Here is a 16154-nt window from a genome sequence, read left to right on the forward strand (position 1 = left end):
ACACCAGTTTTCTTTGACTCATGTCCGCATCAGCACAGTATATCTTTTTCCATCTTTTCATTCTTAACGGGTGTCTTTGCATGTAAAGTGTGTTGGGTCTTGCTTTCTATCCAGTCTCACAGTATCTACCTTTTAACTAGGATTTTGAGATCATTTAAATTTAATGTAATTATTGATACAATTAGATTTAAACCTATCATCTTGCTATTACCTATTTTTTCTATGTGTTCCATATACTCATTGTTCCTTTTTTCCTCTCTTTTGGATTTTTCATTATTCTATTTTTTTCTTTTCTATTCTGTGGGCTTATTAGTTACAACTGTTCTGTCATCATGCTGGTCGCTCGCAGACTATAGTCTACACATCTGACCTGCCAGCTCCTCCAGGTGACACCACCTCACATACAGTGAGAGCCTTCACCACGCCATGTTTCCATCTTCCCCTCCTGCTCTTTATGTCATTGTCATGTACTTTACTTAATGCATTTTGAAACCCCATAACACATTCTTTTTTTTAATTATTATTTATTTATTTATTTATTTATTAATTTTTATTAAGGTATGATTGATATACACTCTTACGAAGGTTTCACATGAAAAAACAATGTGGTTACTGCATTCACCCATACTATCAAGTCCCCACCCACACTCCAGTGCAGTCACCTTCCATCAGTGCAGCAACCATAACACATTCTTTTAAACAGTTTTTCTAAAATAATTTTTGTTTAAGTAGTTGATTATCTTAAAAGAGAATTAAATAGAAAAAAAAATTATACATTTACCCATGTAGTTACCTTTGCCAGCGCTCATCATCCCTTTGTGTAGATCTGTATTTCCATCTGGTTCTACTTTCCTTATGTCTGAAGGACATTTTTTTTTTTTTAACATTTCTTGTAGTTCAGTCTGTTGGCAATGATACTGAATTTTTACTTCGTGAATTTTCAGAGTCTGTGACTCTCAGATTCAAAGTGGGTAAGCATCAGTTAATCTACTCCTATCATATACTACTGTCAATAGCCATGGCTAGACTGTTGAGAAAACTGAAAAAGAGCATATTAAACAGTATATGAAATATATGTGAAATAGCCTAGGACCTTGCCTCTGAAAGTCCAGCTTGGGGCAAGGGAATTTGTGGTATGCCAGGGTGTTAAAAGCCACTGAATAATAAACATGGGATGTTTTCTTAGATATCAATTTTAGTCAGAGATTTTGAAAAATGTATAAGCATTTATACTAAACATAGGAGTATAATGGTATGCAGTGCAACATTTATATTAAATTTAAGAGAAAACATGAAACTAAAGAAAATTCTAGCTTGGGACCTAGTTTATAAGGCAATGTATTCACTCTTCCGTGCTATTAACTAAGTGTTTTTGGAAAACTTTGAGAAGCAGACCTTGATGAGTGCCCATGATTCATTAAAACCTCTCCTAAAATTGGATGCTGTCAACAAATGTAGCCTATTCATATAGGTTTTCATTCAGTTTGTATACGTTTCGGAATTGACCACTTTATCCTATTATTCAGCTCAGGAATCATTTCTTAATTGTGTTCATGAAAAGAGTACTTGATTCCAAGTTTTTAAAGCACCCATCCTGATTCCCATGAAAGACTGTAATTGCCAGCTCACTTGTGGCTGTCGGCATGCCTGCATCAAACAGTTCCTGCAACACGGCCCAATTTTCTGACTCCAGTCCCGGGTAGAGTATGAGTACATACCAACAGGCATGTCAGAAACAGACCTAAGTTCAATAAACAGGCTCACTATGCAGAGCCTACCAGAAAAGCCATTTGTAAGACTGCATCCCAAGGAAATTAGTTAAAGGCAAAAATTTAACTATTAGATTGTTCCTTTTAGTAGTAGAAAAAAATTACTTGGAATCAATACAAATATCCCCAAACAAGAAACTGCTTACAGTACATCTTTATACCCTGTAATAGAATACTTATTCAGCCATTACAGTATATTATAGCTGAATATTTATTATTGAAAAATATATATAATGTGTACATATATACATTTATACACACAAACAGGTATGAGTATTTAATAATGGCTAAATAGTGGTCATTTCTGGGTGTGGAATTATTCATTTTTTCTGCATCTTGCTCATTTGTATTGTAAAATTAATTGCTTATAATAAAATCAGTTTCCAGAAATACTTATTCAATATGAATACTTATTCAAATTGATGAAGTCATTTATTCATTAACTCAACAAACATTTGTAGCAGTAAATACAGCATAGTCCTTGCCCTCATGACTCTTAATTTGTGAGGAGAAAACAAAAGGTATGATTAACAACCTTGGAAGTGTTTGTTAGTGTCTTTCATTTTCATTACTTAACTGCCAGTCATTCCCTCCTTTATTCATACCTTATTCATCAAGGACCTTGACACTTTGACACCTGGCTTCTGGAAACTCCTTCCCCTGTATTTTCTGCCACCGGGTGCCACTTCAGTGTCACTTCAGTGTCTATACAGACAACCCGTCTAACAGCCTTGAACTCTAACCACTTCATTAAGACCCAGAGCCACACCCTCAACCTTTGATCACCAGGAAACTGTTCCACAATCAGGGTCCAATACCAGTGTATTGATCTCCCATTCCAACCCCTTACTGCTCTGGTCTCTTTCACTCCATTACTTCCTTATGTGATCTTACCTCAATTCCTCAACTATTTCCTGTTCTTTCATACCTCAGTTTCCCACAGAGCTTCACATCGTTTCCAATCTAGCCTTGACTCCCTGGTATGTAGTCTCTCTTGATAATAACCTTTTCCTTGGTTAATTCCCTTTCCCATTCCTTACGGCATCCATTCCATACATCTTCCTTCAACTCCAACTTGCTACTTTACCAATGCCCTTAGCTCTTTTATGTCTCCTTTACCAGGAAAAATCTAAACTATCAGCTATGAATCTCCTTCACCTTCTTGCTCCACATGTACAAGTTATACGTGTAACTATGGTCTTCTCCTTCCTTTTAACCTCAGAGGAAGAAGTATCCTTTCTCTTTTTCCAGGTCACTTCCTTTACCTGCACCCTTGATTCCATATCCCCTCTTCTACAGAGCTTGTTGTCCTGTTATCCCTTTTAATCTCTCCTGTCTGCTGACGCATTCCCCACATTTTGGTAGACTCTCTTCACTGTAGAATCTCCTTGATTCTGTAACCTCCTCCCTAAAATTATCACCCTTTATTTCTGTTCCCAGAAGGCTCTTTTGGTCAATAATACTATAACTGCATGGCGACAGATGGTAACTACACTTGTGGTGGTGAGCATTTTATAATGTACATACACGTCAAATCACTATGTTGTGCCCCATAAACTAACATTATGTCAAGTATACTTCAATAATAAAAAAGTTAAAAGCCTTGAAATAATATATAAGTCATTTAATCTTTCTCAGTTTTAATATACTTTCAACCCAATGCAAACAGAATTTTGCCACAATCAATGCATTGGAAATGTTCCAGCAAAAATTACTAATCACAAAGTTGCCAAATGCATGATCTTTTCCAACTTTCTTTACCTGACTTTCCTTCTGAATCTTCCCCTGAACCTACTTCTGGAACACTGAGCTCACCTGGTACCCCTCCGTCCCTGTTTCTCTTCGGCACTAATGCTGCCTCCTCTGACTCCCCCCATTTACTAGCGTCGCTTCTCATTTTCTCTAACTATAACCAGTGGCTCTGAGCAGTGGTATCTATTTCCTCATAACTTCAGCTACCACCTACGCAGTCATATTTATTTCCAGCCCCGGCCTTTCTCCCAAGCCTCAGAGACCTATGTTGAGCTCTCTACCGACCTTCTCCACATGGATATATATCCTTTGGGACTTCATCTTCCAAATTCAGTATGTTCTCATTGAGTTTCTCATCTCTCTCCCCTTTCCCCATTTTCCATCCTAAACACTTACACACACGCACACACAAACCTGTTCTTCCTCTATTTGTCTCTGTCCTAGTTAATTATACCACCACTGTACTTCTTCAGTAAATAATAACCATTATTAAAAATGAATTTTAGGTCAGTCCCATAATCTGTAGCCAAGAATACAGAAGCAGAACAATTTTTCATATAGGAAACAAACTTTATACCTCCATAATCTTAACAGAACCAGAGTTGAAAATGCTATTTGAATCAGTTCTAAGAACTTCCAGAAATTTGGGCTTTAGACCATGCAAAGAAATTTCCCAAACAGAAATACATCCCCTGATGCATTTATGAAATTTCTTCCACGTATTGAATATGGGTATACTTTTTTTTTTTTTTTTTTTTTTTGAGAGGGCATCTCTCATATTTATTGATCAAATGGTTGTTAACAACAATAAAATTCAGTATAGGGGGGTCAATGCTCAATGTACAATCATTAATCCATCTCAAGCCTAATTCTCGTCAGTCTCCAATCTTCTGAAGCATAACGAACAAGTTCTTACATGGTGAACGAATTCTTACAGAGTGAATAAATTCTTACATGGTGAACAGTACAAGGGCATTCATCACAGAAACTTTCGGTTTTGATCATGCAATATGACCTATAAACCATCAGGTCAAATATGAATATTCATTTGATTTTTGTACTTGATTTATATGTTGATCCCACATTTCTCCTATTATTATTATTATTTTTATTTTTAATAAAATGCTGAAGTGGTAGGTAGATGCAAGATAAAGGTAGAAAACATAGTTTAGTGCTGTAAGAAGGCAAATGTAGATGATCAGATGATCAGGTGTGTGCCTATGGACTAAGTATTAATCCAGGCTAGACAAGGGCAGCAAGACATCCACGGATGCAGAAGATTTCTCTCAAAGCAGGGGGGGTGAGGTTCTGAGCCTCACCTCTGTTGATCCCCAAATTCTCACCTGATGGCCCCCCTGCGACTGAATATGGGTATACTTTAAAAAGCATATAAGACAAAAAGAAACTTACATGATTTTTAAAAGAGTCATCCAAAATATTTATGGATAAGAAAGTAGTTCTACTGATTTTTCACTGAATCTACCCAACTGCAGAATAAATCTGTTTCTGAACAGTATGTTCTCTTAAACTGATACCTAGTTAATGAAAGTATATAACACAGGATAACCTATTTTTAGGTAATCTGAGTAGCAACCTTAGTTCTGTCTGCAACGTGCATACCTGCCCTGCAGCACAGCATAAATGTTCAGACTTCAGGGATGGGACCTGCACATCTTTGGGAGAACCATTATTCTGCCTACCACATGTATGAATAGTTTTTCCTTTGTTCTTCAGGAACTCCATCATCCATCTATGAAATTATGTCCATACATGCACATGAAGAGTGTTCATATTGCACATGATTCCAGAGAAAAAGTCTATACCTTTCAGCAAACAATGTTTTGAAATCACTGCGCCTGCTCACAAAACAGTGATGCTCCTTAGAAGCATAGCTCAGCAGTGTCAACAATGCCAAATTTTAAATTGAATTTTTAATATGTGTATTTTTAACTTTTGCTCGGAAAACCTTGATATGAGTTGAACATTTTCTCTTGTATTTTTTCTCTGCATGTTTTCAGAAGTGGTTCTCATCATCCTAATCACACTTCTTTATGTCTTGCGCTTGTAAACATTTTTCCACTTTGGCATGCATCATTCTGTGATGATGCTAATCGGAAAGCCAGTGGATTTTCCACAATTTACTCAATAATCTTACTACTATTAGATGTTTCATCCCCTCTCCACTTTTGCTGTTATATTTAATATGCTGGAATAATCATCTTCCTGTATAGATGTTCCTCCATATTTTGGATTTAATTTCACCTAGACTAGATTCCTGAAATTGGTATTTCTGGCCAGAAGGATATGAATATTTTTATAACTCTTTTTATACATTGCCACATTACTTTCCAGAAGGGCTGTTTTAATTTACACCGCTACTAGCCTTTACTTGCTCATACCACCAATGTGAGGTTCCTTTTTCTTATCTTTGAGGGCACACTTTATGTGTCAAATAGACTATTAAGGAGTTATTTAAATTTTAGTCCAAGTTATGAACTAAAATGTATAATTGTTTCTTAACTTTTAAATTCAACTTATAAATCTAGTTATGCTTTGTAAACTTTAACAAGTCACTTTTAAGAGGGCTTTTTAAGTCCCTTAAACATTTAGCATTTACAATTTTAAAACACTTATTCCCTGAATCAAATAATGTTTGATTCATAAACAAAACCTCTCTGAGAACTTATACTCTTTTAAATCTAATAAACTTATACAGAGAATTTTAAGTTCCTTTAAATATCGTGTTCTTTGAACATAGTTTAAGATTTTCTTATACCTTTCAAGATTAATCTGATATATATAATCTAATAGGCCTAATTTTCTTAAACATTACAAAAGTTAAAATATATGTCATTTCTAAGTCATAACAGTATATGCTTACTAAGTCATTCTACATTTAATTTTACATCTTCCTCCAGTTAAAACTATGACCCACTGGTAATAACCATGTCATCTCAAGCAAAGTAGGGTTAATTATAAGAGCCTCCCCAGATTAAAATTACACATAACCTAATTCTTCCATCTACCGTTAAGACTGTGCTAACTTCAATATTTAGTTTATTTTGCATATCTTTGAATACTTTAAGGTCATTCAATAGGATTTTCCATGTCTCGCAAGTTCTATGAAGACAGTCACAACACTAAAGTCTTGCTAACAAATGGGATCTAATTTTTGAAGGAACAAGAGAAGCAAATGCTGTAAAAAACAGATTTGTAAGAATTGTGTGGTCATCAGCCTGATAAATACAGCATCCTTCAGCCTCTTAACAGTCCATGCTCTCAAAATTGTTGATTTAAAAAGAAATTCAATAACAAGATAGGATGGTGAAAACTTACATATCTCTTTTTTTTTTTAATTTATTTATTTTTATTTTTTTGAAGAACATTATGTTTACTAGGCTCTCCCCTAACCCAAGCCCCCCCCACAAACCCCTTTACAGTCACTGTCCATCAGCATATAAGATGTTGTAGAATCACTACTTGTCTTCTCTGTGTTGCAAAGCCCTCCCCTTTCCCCCACCCCCCACATTATACATGCTAATCATAATACCTCCTTTCTTCTTCCCCACCCTTAACCCTCCCTACCCTCCCATTCTCCCCAGTCTCTTTCCCTTTGGTACCTGTTAGTCCACTCTTCGGTTCTGTGATTCTGCTGCTGTTTTGTTCTTATACTCCACAGATGAGTGAAATCATTTGGTACTTGTTTTTCTTCGCCTGGCTTATTTCACTGAGCATAATACCCTCCAGCTCCATCCATGTTGTTGCAAATGGTAGGATTTGTTTTCTTCTTATGGCTGAATAATATTCCATTGTGTATATGTACCACATCTTCTTTATCCATTCATCTACTGATGGACACTTAGGTTGCTTCCAATTCTTGGCTATTGTACATATCTCTTCTTTACATTCATTTTGAGATTGTACCTTTTAGAATATTCATTAATTCTTTTCTGTGTTTGGTTATCTTCTTTGTTAGCTATGTATTTGTTAACTTATATTTACTTACCTTTTTATATATATTGAGGATATTAACCCCTTATCTACTTTATATGTCAAAAATATTTTTCAGATGGTCATTGTAAATTACTGTCTATAGTAAATTTTTTCCTGCATAAACATTTTTTTGTGTATCTACCAAATACATTCTCCAAGATCCTGTGTTGAGCCTTTCTATCTTCCTAAGCGCCCCCTCAATGATCTCATCCAATCCAGTCTAAACCGTCGACAACATGCAAACCAGACCTTTCCCTTAATTCCAGACTTCTAAATCAAAAGTCCAATCCTAATACTCTGTTTATCCCTAATGTGAAGATGAGGTTCTACTTAGGCCACAGGCACCTCAAAAGCAGTATTTCATATCAAAATTCATCAAGCCTGTTCTACTTTCCCTATCTCAGGAAATGGTACAGCCAGCCAGCCACCCAGTAGGCTCACTAGGAGTCACACTACATACTCCCTCCTCTCCCCTCTCCACTTGCAGAGGCTCCTAAACCTCTTTGGTCTTACCTCTCGACTTTCCTCCATCCTTACATACTCTGCTCTTGCCATACGGGCACTGAATTTATTGGGCCTTTGCTGTTGGGGACTTTAACATATGCTCTTCCCTTGCCTAGAATGCTCGCCCTTTGTTTTGGCCTAGCAAATTCCTAAGTCTCAGCTTTAACTGTCCCGCCTCAGTCAGGCCTTACTTAAACCTCCAGTGTTAGGTCCCCGTGGTGAATGCTTTCATAGCACCCTGTATTTTTCTGTTTCAGTATTTATCACAGCTGTAGTTTGTATGATTATTAATTTAATCCCTGTTTCTCCCACTGGACTGCACCGTAATGGGAGGAACTGTGGCTATTTTATAAACTCCTAGATGCTCAGTACCTTGCACAATATATGACAGAGTAGATTCTAAGTAGTTACCTGGGAAAACTTACATATTAATATTGAATAAACAAATCCCATCTCTTTCATACTTCATTTCACCTCCATTCCATTTCTGTGGTTCAAGCGCTCTTTATTTCTTGCCTGGACACTACAATGGCCCTTGAAAGACTCCCAGCCACTGCTCTTGCATTTTCTATTCTGTTCTCCAGCACCCTTGTTAAAATGAATCTATACATACAAATCTTATCATATTATTTATTGGTTTAGGATTTTTCAATTACATCAATATAAAGGTGACACGCAAAGCCCTTCATCATCAACCTCTATCCACTTGATCAGGCTGACTTTTCTGAACTCCTCCAGAGGCACCTAGGCAACAAATCACACAAACTACCTGAATTTTCTTGAACATGCCAGGTTCTTCCTGACTTCTTTGTTTTCTTATACTCCAGTGATTCTGCTTAAAGTGCTTTCAATGGCCTCTTTCCACTCTGTTTTTTACACTGGGATGACTTCACTCCCGTAAGGCTCCACTAACATATCTCCAGGACACAACTGAACTGTCACCTGCTCCAGAAAAGCTCTCCCAGGCTACCTGTTCCTACTCTGGGTTAGATTTCTTCCTCTTTATTTATCAATTTATAATTTTTAAAGAACTTATCTTTCTACCATTAGCCTTTCAGCTCCCTGCAAATAGTAACTACATATTTTTCATCTCTATGCATCCAGCTCTGTTTTGGACTTTGATAAATGTTTGATTACATCTGTGCACCAGTACAGTAAGTAAGCACATAAATAATAAAGTCAATCAGGAAAGGTAGATGCATAAAAATGTTAACTTCAGAATTGTTAATAATAACAAAAAAATTGGAAACAACCTAAATGCACTGCAATAGAAGAATGGTAGAATCTGCTAATGATATGTAGGAGAACAATTTAGAATGAAGATTGCAAAAATGATATAGTAACCCAAAAGCTCATGACATGTTAAGTGGAAAAAGACAAAGAAAACTATTTCCTTCAATGACCGAATCAAATAATATGTATAGAATTATCTAAAAGGCAGCGTGAAAATTGCCTGAGCTCTTTAGATCGTGACTTCATTGCCTTTATTCAGAGCTTTATAAACGTTGCTATGATATCTCTCAATTATAATGAAAATAATTTAAAATTCAACCCATGGTATTAACATATGTAAATATCAGTGTATGTATATTTGTATGTGTGTATATATCACCTAGATCTCTCTCCTGAGAGGTCCAGGAAGCAGAAATACCTCATTAACAGTAAGCATACCTATCCTTGATTCCTAATACCATTGTCCAATAACAGGGAACAGGGCTGCTTAGAGAAAAAGCTAATTCTAGGACTGGGGCAGGGTAAGGACAAGAAAAACACTGGACATCTTACTATACCAGTAAGTGAGAAAGTGCTCAAAAAAAAATGATGTAAGCATATCACAGACACACAGGACCTAGACTAAAGGCATTCTCACTAACTAAATCTGGGACAATTTGAACACAAAAATAATTAAACACATACTTAAAGATTTAGAGGTGAAAGGTCATGATGTATATAACTTAACTACAGGTGGTTCAGAAAAAACCTGTACCAAATATACACGTATAAATATAGGTAGAAAGAACACAAAGCATATAGAGAAATGGAGAAACATAGGAATGGGTAAGTTAATGCAGATAATAAATAGATAAATAGAGGAGAAGAGAGAGCTCTTTGCAGGAAAGTGCTGTGGGCTAACTGGTAAATGTGGTGGGCGGACTAGATTTGCTGAATCACTTTGCAACCATTGTGGTAAGCTTATCTCAGCAATATTGGATGCTGAACTTAAATGGGAATTTTTATAAAAAAGCAGGATATATCTCCAGATGTTTCCCCACCAATTGCTTATTAATTGTCAAGAAGAAAAAAAACTGGTAACTGTACAGTGGAAAACTGGGGCCACATATGTACCAGGTGATCAAAATTGACATCATCAGTGAGGGCGAGATGGATATGCACTTCCAGAAGTGATACCTGAGGACACAGTGTCACCTGGTCCTCAGCAGTCCAGCTGAGAATGCACAACCTCAATTTACTCATGAGGAAGCATCAGACAAAAACAAATTAAGTAATGTTCTGTTAAAAATGGGGATGGAGTCTCCAAAATGAAGCTGCAGTCTCCAAAAATGTCAAGGTCATAAAAGATTAAGAAAGGCTGTAGAAACATTCCCCAAAAATGAAGCTAAAGAGTCATGACAACTAAATGTAGTTAGTACCTGACCCCAGGCTGTCTCCTGTACTACATGTACTGTAGGCTACAAGTACCAACCTACACAACTGGAATATGGATGGAGAGTGAAGTTTATTTCAAGTAAATGTATGAAGTTGATAGGAAATGCACTTTCAAATATTTACGTGTGAGGGTCAGGATTTGTATAACTTAACCTCTAAAGGTTTGAAAAAAATTTGAATATAAATATATATATGTGTGTGGGGGAAGAGAGAGAGAGACCTTGCACAAGAGCAAACAAATGATATGGATATTCTTTGAACTTTTTTTTTGCAACATTTTATAAATAGAAAATTATTTCCAGGTAAAAGGGTTTAAAACTAAGTCCATCTCAAAGAAACAAGACCAACAGGAAAATATAAGGTACTTTTAAAAACCCATCTCAGTACATTGTTTTTACAACATTCACCAGTGTACACTAAGTTTTAAGTTACTGTTCAAAATGTTTCTTCTTTGAGTCTTCATTCTTTTTTAAAGGGTAGATACATCTATAGCTCTCACAGTTCTGTCTCATCCAGACAGTAGGAGGAAGCCGGTGTTCATCAGGTGCAGCTTACTTATGCATGAGAACAGCAGGTGGGGAAACACTGGAGTCACAAGGTCCTATTTCCCACGCTTCCCGTTTTCTTCTGGTGATGGCATCCCAGGTCCCAAGCAGAACCTCAGATTTTAAATTATGAGCTCAGTCTACTTACTGTATGACAAGAAGAGGATGCAAACAAAGTAGGCGGTGGGAAGTGGGGGAGGGTTGCTGAACTCTTCATTTTATTGAAGATGAAAGGAACTAAAACTTCTGCTGCAATTGAGTACCTAGATAATTGAGGTCTTTCTTCTCATAAAGCACATCATTGTGTGTGGAAGTATTAAATTTCAGAGAAGGTATTCTTACCAGTTTTTACCTGTGAATATGATGATCTGAAGTAAAACCTCTTTTTTTTTTTCTTTAAAATTCAGCTCAGGAATTAGCACCTCCTTGTGGTCAAACACAAAATTGTTTTAAAAACTTTTTTTTGTTTTCCAGTTGGGCTTTTTGTTCAGACATAGGAACCATGTTACTTGATTTTGTTTTCTCCCATTCTGATGGGGGAAAGAAAGTTTTGATAAAGGGGTTTTTGGTTTATCAAATAGGACTTTAAACAAAACAGGATTTAAATCTTCTAAAAGTGACTTCTATGTATACATTAGTCTGCAAAATAGAGATAACTGCATCCACCTCATGAGTTAATATGAAGATTCAAGGGCAAAATGCACATATAATGTGCTTAGCTGACACATAGTAGGTATTCAATAAATGTCACTATTTATCAACATCATCATCACTTTAGAATTCTCTTGACAGACTATATCCAAAAGAGGACTAGGTGAACAATTTAGTAATCGTGAAATTCCAGTAGTCTTGCAAGTAGAGTCCCCCAAATATACCACCAAGCTAGACTTCCTCTAGCCAATTCTCCCCACAAGTACATATGAAGTATACAGACAAGATGTATTTATCTCTAGATGATAGAAATGTGATGATTTTTACTTTATATATTTAGACTAGCCTGATTTTTTCCCTTTTTCCCCTTTAATAATTATGAAAAGCAATTAAACTATTCATGGAAAGGCAAAACAAATCAGCATCCTTATTTATCTGACAAATCATTACTCATATTTGGAAAAAATGATTTGTTAGGCCCATATATCATTTTAAGCATCTCCTGAACAAATGCTAACTCCTAGTGGCCCTTACTGTAGTTTTTTAAATGACTCACAATAGCTAACATTTATTGATACATCATTCACTGTTCAAATGCCTTTAATATATTGGCTCATATACATCCTTACAACAACCCAGAGCAGTACTAGCGTTACAAAAGATCAACTAAGAAAAAGTAATTCATGCGCAATCACAAAGCTAGTAAGTTGCAGAGCTGATTCCCAGGCTGTTTCGTTCCAGTCCATGCACTTAACCCGTGCATAGAAGTTCCTTAGAGATGTAAGACAAACATACCGCTTTGCCACGTTACTTATTGGTGATTGCAAATTATTAAATAGGACTGTAAACCAGGATTTTTTATTTCCCAGTTGTAACTCAATAATGCAAATCATGCTAGCCTCCCATTTCCTTATCTCTTAGTACTTTAGGCACTTTCATATCCATTGTTTTATTTATCCTCACAATGACATATGTCTCTATACTCAAATGGTATGGTTCATCACAAGTTGTTTTGCAACAGAAACTAGACATAACTTGGCAATACCCCATATTTTAAACTGTTGGATTCTTTAGTAAACTCAGTAAAACTTGATGTCAGGAAAAAAGTAACGAGTCAAAAATAATCTTAAAATGTAATCATTTTGGATGAATGGCAGTTGTTTTTAAATTTTGTTTTGTTTCATTTTGACTGGTCCGTTGGCGGTAGGATAACTGTCCCAGACAAATGAACCATTAAAAAAGGTTTCAAGGAAGGTGAAAAATATTGTCAATGTTATCTGCCCAATCATAGCGCCCTGTTTTTAAAGGTGGACACAGATTTGCCGAGGTCTTGTGCTTCTAGTTACTCGCTCTAAGATTTGGGGGGCAAGTTTCTTAATCTGGTCTCGGATGTCCTCATGTGTGCAGTGAGGATACTACCTACTAAATAGGGCTGTTGACGAGCAAGAAACACGATTCTTAAAAGCGCTTGCTTAGAACCGTGCTCAGCCTGGAGTACTGTCAACACTTGGCAATCTGGCTATTGCTTTATCCGGGCGTCGCACAATGGAAACTTGTCTGCTACATTTAGTCCCTTTACCATCCATTTAAAAAAACACCCTAAGTGACACCCAAAGACGCGGATTCACCCATTCACCGAAGAGAAGGTGTAAGGACAAGACGGTGAGAGAAACTGGATGCAATGAAAGCTCCTTGGCAACAGATAGCCTAAAGCCGGGACCTGGGCGACCCTCCTGCATGCGCTCGCGCGCGCGGGCACAACCGCCCAGCAGCCAGGCTACGCGCCTGTGCGCGCCCCGCCCGCCTCCCCGCGAGGCAGGGCTCAGCCGGCACCGGGATCTGCCGGGTCGCCCTGTGCGTGGCCCCTGGCCCTCCTTAGGCCAATCACGCAGGCTGAGGCACGGTTTCCTGTCTGCAAACTGAGTGTAGTAGTACCTACCTGGCGGAGCTGCTGGCATGCTTGTCTGCGAACCCCTGTAAGGCGCTGACACGCCCCAGGAGCTCTGGACGCGGACCGGACTGGTTAAGTGCGCGTGTGTTCATACATGTGGCCTCGCACACGATGTCAGGAGTTTAGACACCGGCAGTAAAATGGCTTCTCTTTTCGCCTTATCTGCACCCTTCATTTGCTCTCCTCGAGCAGTGGAATAACTGCCTTTCAACTGCTACGTCACCCCCTGACCCTGGGACTCGCAGTCCCGGGTCCCTCCTCGCCCGCCCCAGGCGGAGAGCCGCACGCACGCGCAGGAGGTCGGAAGACTGAAACTGAGGAAACGCAGGGGGAGCAGCGAGCGAACAGCAACTATTCTGCGCATGTTCAGGACACGGAGGTTGGGGGGAAGAGAGTTGAACCTTGCGCATGAGCAGAAGTGTCGGGAAGGATGGGGAAGGGTTGGGAGGCGGTATTGACAGCTGTGGAGGCAGCCCGCGTTCCCGGCATGCCCCGGGGCGGCGGGGTTGGCTCTAACGAATTTGAATGAGGAGCCGCAGCGCTTTCGGCGCCATTTTCGAGTGATGCCTGATCTCATCAATCTAGCGGGAGGGACGGAGTCACCTGCCCGAGAGTATAAGCGCCACTAGGAGTTTACCGAAAAGCCAGTAAAAAATCGCAAAAAATTTCTTCGAGTAAAAGGCAATCCTTGGAGCTTCGCCAGGGTTGGCGCAGTCGGTAAGAGCCTGACTGAAGAAGTGGCAGAGCGGGACTCGGGAGGTGGCAGTGGTGGGACGTCAGGCGATGGGGGTGCAGGGAGTGAGCATCGGGCCCGCCCTCGTTTTAGTTGCGAACAGCGTGAGGAGCTGGGTTTGGGGTAATGCGTGTCTGCGAGGGGCGGTGGCGCGCGGGACGTGGCGGGAGCGCCGGGGCCGGGCGTGGGGGAGGGGGTGCGTTTGAGCGGGACGCGGACGGGCTGCGGCGCGGCTCCTGGACGAGAGCGGGACAAGCACCGCCTCCCCCGCTGCCGAGCCCAGCGCCTTTCACTGCGGTTTCCCCGGCCGCGGCGGCGGGTGTCCCCCGCGGGCGCAGCCTGTGCCGCGGTCTCACCCGCCGAGCGGGAGGCGCCCGCGGGGCAGCGCTGACCGCGCCCGGCCTTCCGCGGGGCCGGGGGGGGGGGCTCGGGGGAGATGTTGGGCTTTCGCCTCTGGCTCCGGATCTGTCGGTAGCTCTCCCGCGGTGTCCTTCGGGCGTGGGGTTCTTGGGTGCGATGAAAGGTGGGGCTTCAGCTGCGATTTCCTCTCCGAGTCGCCCTTTCCTCAGCGTTTCCCTTCTCCAGTCTCTGAAAATTGTCCCGAGGAAAAAAAGCGGTCTGTGAAACTGTCTTGGTGTTTACCTCTCAAAAGGTCTTTTCCTGGACAGCCTAACGGTAATTTTGCAGTCCCCACCTTCTCTTGGGATCACTCTTAATTCTGAGGCGGAGGGAAGAGGGCTTTTATTTATTTGTCTTTGCCTTTAGTGATTTTATTTTAGCTGGTAGTTTCCATCAAATCTCACTCGACAACTCTTGACTGATTTGAGCCAGTGATGGCGTCAACTTTAGGTAATACTTCATAGATACAGGCACTTGTAAAAATTCCTCATTAAAAACGTTGGCTTTTGAGTCCTTTCCTGCTCTGAAGGCCCCGCTAGATTAACCCCTTGGCGCCGCGCGGCTGTGCGCGGGGGCGCGCGGCTCCGGGTGGCGAATATGCGGGCGGTGGTGTGCGCGGCGGGACTCGATTGTTCGCCGGGAGGAGGAACGCTTCCCCGGCCCGCGAGCACCGTTCTGCAGAAGCGGGCCGAAGGGCGCTTCCCCCTGGAGCCGCTGTAACTCCTGATTGATTGATTCCTATAAAGGCTGAGGGACCCGCCCCAGGAGAGTTTCCCCAGGAGAATGCGAGAGCGCGATGTGGTGGTTTTCAAATTGTGTCTAACGGAGCTCCCAAAACCCCGGACTTGTTACCCCCTGATTGGCTGAAAGGAAGCGGGACACGGTGTTTGAATGTTGAACACCAGATTATAATTCTCGACATTATGAAAAATTACACTTATGGAGATCCACGGAAATAGTTGCGAAACGTTAATTTGGGGAGTAAAAAAAAAAAATAGTGTTTAATTTTTTTTTCACCCATAAAGGACTTTCGGGTGGTTCTTAAATGTAGGTTAAAAGTAAAACAGTGGAGGCGATTTTCGTAAAACTAATTCTGCTGGCTGAAATTACAAGTGCTTTATATATTTGACCCGTTCTTTGTTGGTTAAAACCTGACTGTAGGATTTAAGTTTTTCATTCCTTTGACAGAT

At 39.8% G+C, this 16154-nt stretch overlaps 2 long non-coding RNA genes across 14 annotated transcripts in view; one reads left to right on the forward strand and one right to left on the reverse strand.

The window, feature by feature from the left end:
* LOC140848049 (uncharacterized) overlaps positions 1-16154 on the forward strand; it is a 106194-nt gene that overhangs the window by 24525 nt on the left and 65515 nt on the right. The window lies entirely within an intron of this gene.
* On the reverse strand, positions 10917-14545 carry LOC140848051 (uncharacterized). Its single transcript, XR_012128589.1, has 2 exons — positions 13821-14545; positions 10917-11760 (listed from the first exon to the last, which is right to left on the reverse strand). It is a non-coding gene; the product is annotated as an uncharacterized lncRNA (long non-coding RNA).

This window comes from Manis javanica, chromosome 1 (genome assembly GCF_040802235.1).
Source record: "Manis javanica isolate MJ-LG chromosome 1, MJ_LKY, whole genome shotgun sequence".
Classification (NCBI taxonomy): domain Eukaryota; kingdom Metazoa; phylum Chordata; class Mammalia; order Pholidota; family Manidae; genus Manis; species Manis javanica.